Source organism: Mchenga conophoros, linkage group LG12, assembly GCF_057382185.1.
Source record: "Mchenga conophoros isolate Kocher_MC1m ecotype Shallow Benthic linkage group LG12, M_conophoros_male_GT1.1, whole genome shotgun sequence".
NCBI lineage: Eukaryota > Metazoa > Chordata > Actinopteri > Cichliformes > Cichlidae > Mchenga > Mchenga conophoros.
The window spans coordinates 419,023-428,102 of record NC_140537.1 but is presented as its reverse complement, the minus strand read 5'-3'; the positions used below and the strand labels follow the sequence as shown (position 1 = coordinate 428,102).

Sequence of the window (9,080 nt, the reverse complement as noted above, 5' to 3'; positions counted from 1 at the left end):
GCACCACTGGTGGATTATGGTCACATCCGGCTGGATTTTAGTTATTATTATGGGAAGTACCAGTGATTGTTTTCTGTTTGTTAACAACAATGCATTCCACTTTGAAATAACAGCAAAGCCGAACTAGTTGGTTTCTGGAAGAGCATTTGTAAGAAAGGGAAAAAAATAGAGCTCTATCAGTTCACACAACAAAATGACTACTACATCTAAATTGTTAGTAGGTTAAACAGAGGTTTAGCATCACCCAGGTTGACTACTTTTTCTGGTCTAACACATTATTTGGGCTTGCTGTAGCTCAGATTCTCCTCAGTATTGATTTTCTGTCATTTTACGAGTCTAGAACTTAGTACCTTTGTGTAGAGCCATTAAAGGGTAAAAGCATTTTGAAAGGGCAGCTCTTGGTTGTGCTTAGTTTCTGGTAGTGCTGTTCTGAGTAGATGGACATGGAGTGCGAGTATAACTCTGAGGTGTCACCCATTACAGTGTTTTAGGTTAAAATGCCCAACTGCCCACTCTCCTAACATAAAAAAACGCATCTAAAAGGACAGTGAATGGTGCTTTTTATTTATTTATTTTTTCTTGGAACCTGAATCATGGAATTATGGAACTTGAAAACATAACATCCACGTTTCCTGTCTCTCACAATAGTATCTGCATTTCCATAACATGTTTCACTTGCTAGTGGCACATTCAAAACAAAGGGGAAAAAATAAATGTTTTAAGACTGTGTCACTAGTTAACTACACTTTGCAAAATGATACAAAATCTAATCGGTGATGTTGCCATTGCCAGACAATGACAATGTAAAAAAACATTTTTAAATGGGAGTGCCACAGTAATTTTCAAAAGATGTGTGCAAGAAACACACACTTCCTCTTATACTTTTCCATTCTTGTCCACTTCTGACTGAGAGTCCTTTGATGGTGAGTATATCCGGTGGTGATGGTAGTTGTTGTGTTCCACGTGATCTCCATTGCTGTCACCTGGCTATCTTTCGTCCTTTCCTATGCTTATGTGTTCATACTGATTCGCAGGCCTCGTTACCACGTGATGCATAGCCTCAGTGATTCTGAAGCTGGTATTTACTGAGTGAAATAGGCAAAAATATAAATGCATCTCATTTGGCACTTGTAAGACATCTTCTACGTTTTCAGTTTTAACTAGCACTGTTGAAAAAATGACACAGACACCAATTTCCAATGCTTGAATGGATCTTGTCAGACACTACATCTCCATTCCCGATTTACCCTGACCTTATCATGCGACTACAAGTGAGCAGTCAACCTCCTGCTTTCTGTTGACCCCAGCCCATGATGTGTTATACACATAATGTGTAATACACATTATGGGCACATTTTTTAAAACAAGGTGCTCAAATACTTGCCTCATGCAAAGTCACACTTTCAATCTTAATGGGCATCATGGCTTCAGCATCATTTATAAACATTAGAAACAAATGCATCTCACCTGTTGGAAATATAAAAAACTTTAAGAAAAGGAATTAATAAACAAATTTATTTTGCATTCAGTAAGCTTAAAAAGAGGTTGGCACTTCCAGGTTACTCATCATTGGCTGAACTGAATCTGTACCAAACCACTGTGCGGGCAGCAGCAGACAACTAAAATCAAGTTTTTTGTTTTTTTTTTTCAATAAACAGATATTGCTAATCTTTTTTTTCTGAATTGTGTTAGCTTGTGACTTTGATAGAATCTGTGTTGGCTTCAGCTTTACAACACAGATGTGGCAATTTAAAAGACAGAGACCATCTTTTGTCACCATCTGTTTAGAGCAGTTTAATCCAGTGCTTCATATTATATTTGATGTCTTCAATTTTCCTCATTTCTGTGATATTGTTGAGTGACACATTTTATTTTGCAAAGGTCTGAGTTTTTACTAAAATGACTGATAACACTTTTATTTAAAAAAACTTCTTACTGTTAGCTAAAAAAATAAAAATAAAAGGAAATTTAACGGGAAAGATATTACATTTCACCAGCTGCGCAAACTTCACCAACAGGTTCTGAGAAGCTGAAGACAGAAACACTAACAAACTGATCATTTTGAGCAAGTCATGCAAGTGTAACGCTCTCATATGCATCACACCATTGTGTTCTTCTTGCACTGATACATGCAACATAAGCTGTCCTTGCTGAACAGCTTTCTTTATACGTGTAGCTGTTCATATTTTCCTCACCGGACTTTTGACGGCCACGTACACAAACAGAAATGCAACACCTCTGCAACAGATTCCTCACCATGACGGAGGAAAGGAGTGTGGGAGAAAGTGAGTATGAGAGGAAAACCCGACATTGTGTGTGTGTGTGTATGGGCGTGTGTTTGTGTGCGAACAATATGTTCTTAATGTTCTTACCTGTCACTGATGAATATTTTATTCTCAGCCTGTTTAAAACAAGACACTCTCAACTTGCTATGAATAAGAGTCATCTGTCAGCACTATTTTCAGACGCGCTCTCAAAACTGAACACTAAACTGGGCATTCCTCTTAGAAGCCAGGAGTGAAAGTTGACACAAATCACACATTATAATCTTTATGTTTGAAGACAGCTGAACTAATTCCTTAATTGAAAGTAGGAATCAAATGTACCATGAATGATCTTGTTTACAAGTTTAAGGAAACACACAGAAATTGAGGTAATCCACTGGAGGTGCTTCTTTTTTTTTCTCTCTTTTTTGCGGTAAGGCAACATGCTGCACTTTTATGCATTTCCAATAATATAAAATGACACTAAAACAGCAAAACCAATGTTTAACACTGACATGTGGAGGCTGAATATTGTTCTTTACATGAATTTTACATTGAAGGGTTGTCATAGTAACTCATCAACCAACTCGGTCTCCTGCTGTTTTGCACAAAACCTGTCAAATGGAGATTTTTTTTCTTTAAATCCACAGATTCTTATGCTTAACTTACATTTCCACTAGGTAGCCAGATTATTCCATTTCTTATTCAATGAAAACACAACTTTTGAATTTTCATCTGTGTTTGGATTGCAGATTTTCATTTCAGGGTTGTATGTGACATGCTAGTTAACTATTATTTCCAGTTAACATCCTCATCTTTCTTTGAGCTAAAACTAACTACTGTTTATTCATGGGCTGTTAATAAACCAGGCAGCTGTAAAACTACAAATTCTATCTTGCAATGGGACACATTCAGTGGTAATTAGTTCTCAGACCAGGCCTGTAAAGTACCTACTGTACCTTTGTGGTAGTCCTTAATATGGTAGGTATAACAGGATCAATATTTACCAGGATCTCTCTGTCTCTCTCGCTCTCTCTCTCTCTCTCTCTCTCACACACACACACACACACACACACACACACACACACACACACACACACACACACACACACACACAGACTCACAAGCTGAACGTTCCAGCCACGCTGTGGAGCTGGTAATAGGATACAGAAAGGGGAGAAGGTAGTTGAAGCTTATATCCTGCACATCTAACGAACATTTCTAAATGTGCGTATTACAAACAAACAAACAATAAATAAATAAACAAATAAAAATAAAACTAGAAGACTTGAGACGAATTTCTCCTCCAGATGCATCTTGGTCATATCCATCACTCATGAGTGTTCAAATCTCAAATGATAATTTCTTTGAATTATATTATGATTTCCAAGAAAAACAAAAGCTTGAAACGCCTGGGTTTAAAGAAATAGATGATAAAATATTTAAATACCAACTTTAAAAAAAATATATACAGACATGTTATTATTGGTATTCAAAAGGAAAAATGTGCTGCAAACACAAGCTCACGCTAGAAACAGATTAACACATTTCAAAAAGTTGTTTTTTTTCCAAAAAGCTTAAGGAGCAAAATAAAGTGCAGAAATCTGCCAGTAATTGTCTCAGCAAAACTTCATTTTGTAGCCGAAAAGGGAGGGTTTGGACCTCCACTGCGACTGATAAGGCTTTGTGTGGAGTTAGTTATTTTTTGTGGGAGTGGTGCAAACCGACTAAGGGACTTTATTGATTCAAATTAATTAATCCACTTACAGAGGAAGGGGATTCTGTAGCTCTGGAGCGTCTTAAATAGTCCACACAAATTAAACTGTAAATTTGTTGCCTTTAATGATATTCCCAAGTAATTGAATTGCAGGAATGTTTCAAAATATATGGCATTAGCATGCAAAAACCATGTGTTTTAGCAATGGATAACCCAAATAAATTTGATATAAATTAATTTTTGATACGGTTGAAGCCTATTTAGTGTGATTGTAATTACCATCTCTGCAGTGAAGTAAATGCATGTGGATTTTAGAGAGAAAGACAAGATAAAGCTAATACATATTTATGTTTTTGATGTAAGCAAATATTTTACAGGAAAACATATGTGAAAAGAGGGTTACTTGTGCATTTATCTTAGTAGCACATAATGTCTTTAGCTATTGGTATAATAATTAATATAATAAGAATTAACAACATGACATTCAAAGAGTTATTGAATGTTATGTATTTTCTTTCCTCTTCTTCTTCTTCTTCTTCTTCTTCTTCTTTAAATATATATACCAAATTTGGTCTGGCAGGAAAGTTGTAGGTGTCCCATATTGCTCCTGTTCCTCTTTTTTTCTCACTAATACTTTGTGACAGCCATAGCACGACATCCTTGGCTAATCCCAACAGGAAAAATATAGATTAGACATTTTATACCTGCACAGATGATTTTACATGCACTTTATGACAACTGCCACTTCTCATGCCAAAACCAAAAAAGTGAAAAAGATAGACACGGTAGGAAAATAAGTACGACATAATTATCCCTTTCTAATTTACTGAGTGAAGTCGGTGAGATAATTGATGCAGTGTTGTTCCTAGCGCATCTGTTTTTTTTTTTGTTTTTTTCGGTGACACATGGCACAGTGTTTGTATGCATCTGTGTATGTGTGTGTGCGAGTGTGTGTCTGTGTAGGTTTCAGATGCTTCCGGCTTTAGACAGGTGAGAGTGCCTTCACACCTTTGCTGTGGCTGTTTTTGTCACACAGAAAAGCATACTTACACAATCGCTACACGCACAGAACAGTAACACATATGGCTTAGTTAACACAAAACAAAATGACATAATCATCTCATTTCCTTTGTGCATATGAATCAACTTTTATTTGTGCATATGTAGCTTGAGTTTGATTTGAATACAATTAGACTATGTGACATAGTTGACCAATCAGAGAACACACTCAAAGTCACACTAATTATTATTTATTTTCCCCATGACACCAATATTCCATCAAAACACATATTCAAAAATTTACTAATTGGATGGTTGGTAATTTCCAGGCAGCCATGTAACTTTTCAACAGACTTCACTCTAATACGACTTTTTAAGATTTTAGCGTGTATGTAAAAAAGCAGGTTTCCTATATACAAACATTGTGAGTATTTCTGTGATATTGCAGCCGTCTCTTGAGATGCTGCGTCTAATATATTTTCACTAACAGTGCTAAATCACATTCACGTTACAGCAGACGCAACAGGATGACCTCCGCAGTCAAAGCTTAACCCCACGCACCCTCTTTTAAAGGATCCTATGGCGAGGGCTAATGAAATACAACCCCTTTCCCGCTCCCCAGTGAGTGCAAGAGGGGTTTTTTTCTGATTGAAAACTTCCTGGATGTGTCTTGCTTGGTTTGTGAAACGTTGTAATTACTGCTGGGGGTCTCCTCCTGCTCTATTTGCAGGGGGGCTGAGCAGCGTTTGCTTGCACTCCAGGGCTCTCCCTCAGTTCAGAACACTTAGGCCCATCTAATTAGAGTCTCTGCCACATCTCTTTACTGCTGTCTCCACGCACAGCTGGGGACAACCCCCAAATCAAGCTGTGGTGCGCAAAGGCTCACAGACCTACGTTCTTCAAGCAACAACAGGCAACACTCTCAATAGGTTCTGAACATTAATGCTTTCCCTTGCTTTCTCATCCATCCCCTCCCTTCTTCTCTTCTGCAACACCACCACGACTCTCTTTTCTCCATCCTTCTTTTTTCCCTTGCTTTGTTCTCCCTGTTCTCCTCACCAAGCTCAGGCACAGCAGCTACAAAGAGCCCCACATAGGAAGATGAGAGAGAGAGCAGAGAGTGAAGAGGGTTCAGATGTTGCACAGGGCTTGTGTGTTCGTATGTGTGTTTGTATTTCGGTGTTTGTGAAACTCTGAAAGTGTGAGGCGGCAGGAGATCGCCAGGGTAGTGAGAGTTGGTAGTACACCCAGAGGCACTGAGAAAGAACAGAGAGAACACTTGCCCCCCCATCAAGAGCAGTTGTTCAACCCCCCGAGGCAAGGTGATGCAGGGATGGGGGAGCAACAAAGGGCGGAGAGGTGGCAGGCGAAGCTACACTCTTCTGCTTTTCTCTTTCACCTGTTCACCTTTACATTCTCTTCAAACTCTCCCCCCACCCCTTCTTTATACCCAGTGGGTTCATGGAGAATGGTTGTGTAGATTTTTATCGCACTCCTCCTTGTCTCAGATGAAGTTGAGAAAACACCAGCTGTCTGTATACTTGCAAATCTATAAGATATGAGCAGATGTAACAATGTCTTGGACAGGTGAAATTCCTGTGAAAGTATGGATGTATCTGTGTGCCTTTGTGTGCATTACTGTAAAACATTCGTCTAGAACTGTCCGAGCTGTTTATTCCTTTGAGTATTTCATTATATGTGGCCTTTGATAGAGGCTGGAGTTTCACAGCTACTTTAGTCAAACCTCACCTTCGACTCTGCGTGTGTTACGTCTGGTGCTTACACCAGTGCTTACATGTGCTTACATGCATTTGTGTGCGTGTGTGTTTCTCTAATGAGGGTGGGATTTAAAAAAAATAAATAAATATATATATATATATATGGAAGGAACAACAGTCTTTGAGTCACATATGATGAGGGATGAAATAGTGTGTAACATTGAGCATGATGCACCCCTGGGACACATACTGTACTCATGTCCCCGCAAACACACACTCACGCACTCTCTCTCTCTCTGTGCATCTTAATCAAATGATAAAAAAGAACACAAGAGCAGCAGTATTTTGAAGCGGCCCTTGTTCCAATTAGTTCAAGCAATGCATATGTATGGATACGTGCATTTTTCTTTCATCTCTTATATACACAATAAAGAAAAAGTGAGGGAGGGGGTGGTAGAACAGTGATGCCATCCTGCACCTGGAAAGTTGAAGAAGTGACCATAGACCACATGTGCTCTCAGTTCTGTTCTGGCTTTCCCTGCACTTCTCTCTCGTCTCTCGTGTTGAGAACACGCACCTGCAGTCAGCCTGTAACCACGCGCCACGCTTCAGTAATCTGCTGACTCCCTCTGATTTACAGCTTTATGCCTGGTAAGTAGCCAAAGAACTCTGACTGCCTGGTAACTTTACAATGAACACTATTTTTCAGAGCCACTCGCCTACACTGTGTAGTATACCAAAAGGAAGGCAGCATGTGTCACGGCTAGGTTTTCTCACTGAAATGCTATCTTTCAGAATGTGTTATTTCGTGACAGGAACACTGCAACACTGAAAATTGCCTCACTTTCATGCATATGGAATAATGTGCATGTGTGTGTATATATATACACACACATGACAACAGCAATTGGTACTTTTAATCTACATGTATTCTTGTGTAACTGTATTTGTATTTACTAATCTAATATGACGACACAACACAGCATACAAAGACATTTTTATTTATTTTTTTGCCCACTAGCAACTCATGTTCAAAGAACATAGCATAGGTGATAACATAACTGTCAAAAGAAAAGCTCTTAAAACGAAGCCTGTCATGCCATTTCCCGCCACAGTGTAGGCTGTGCGGATGAACTTGTCATCAGTTTAGTCCTCACCCTTGTTTTAACACATCTCCAGGGATCACTCTCTCTTGAGCAGACATTTACATTTACTCTTTTACACTGATTTTTTTTCTTCTTCTCTTTAAACTTGTTTCTTGGCAGGTTGACCTGTCGAGAGGAAGCCCAGGGTGCCTCACAGCCAGTTGAGCTGTGTTCAAAAGCTTTTAGAACTGCATTCAAAAATGGTTTCTCTGGTTTCAACCTCTGGGGAGCTCAAAATACTCCAGAGAGCAGCTTTTCCAACGTATGCCAAACATGAGAATATGGTAATATATTTATAACATACAATAATAAAAAATTGTAAAGAAAAAAATACACAGCACTTATCACCTTAAGATTTAATTTGTTGATGAAATCACTTCACTTTTGTTTTATTAAGACTGCGGAGTAGCACTTTAGTGAATAATTCTTTTCAATTATTACAGCAAAGAATGAAGAAGGGCACATGAAAGAAAGTCTGTGATGAACGATATAAGTGAAAAACCAGCTGGGAAGTCTCTGCCAGTAAGTCTGAAATATTAACTCTGGCCTTAAGCAGAATTTGAGCAGTTTCTCAAGGTCAAAAACATGAAAAGCACTCAAGGCTTAGAAAAGCAAGATTATGGCTTGTCCTCAACAACAAATATAATCTGATGAAGGCAATCCTGTCAGAATATTCTTTAAAAAATAAAAACAAAAAAATGCATGTACAGAATACATATGTATATATGTAGATCACAAGTATACATAGCAAGACTGAGTGTGTGTTGTGTGCTATAGTGTCAAGAGTGATATAACTGCGAAAGCAAGAGGACGTAGGAGGCAGCCGGGTGGGTGAGGGGTGAAAGGGAGCCCATCTAAACTAATTTTGAAAATCACAACTTCTTTTCTAAAGTCAGCATTTCAAATCAGAGCGTGTCCCCTCTCATTTAATGCATCATTTTGCAAAGTGATAAATTTGTGAATTAGACATACATCCTTTTTGCTTTTAAGATACTGGGTCTCATAAGGGAGGAAGCACTGAGGAGGATTTAAGAGCGTTTCGCCGTGTCAAACATTAAAACCCACGGGGAGAGCATCAGCACAATTAGACTAGGGTGAAGGAAAGAGAGAAAAAAATTCACAGACAAAATCAGGATCTTAAGAGCAGCGACGTTATTCGTCTGTACAGTAACGTGGTTATCTGTCGCGGGTGATCCTTTTAAACGCTTCGTTTGCAGGGATAAAAGCAGAGCTGAGG

General features: G+C 38.6%; 1 long non-coding RNA gene across 1 annotated transcript; it reads left to right on the top strand.

Moving 5' to 3' along the window:
- The first annotated feature begins 7,248 nt into the window (after positions 1-7,248).
- Positions 7,249-8,617, top strand: LOC146561817 (uncharacterized). The gene is made up of 3 exons (XR_014894518.1): positions 7,249-7,349; positions 7,964-8,127; positions 8,287-8,617. It is a non-coding gene; the product is annotated as an uncharacterized LOC146561817 (long non-coding RNA).
- The last annotated feature ends 463 nt before the right edge of the window (positions 8,618-9,080 follow it).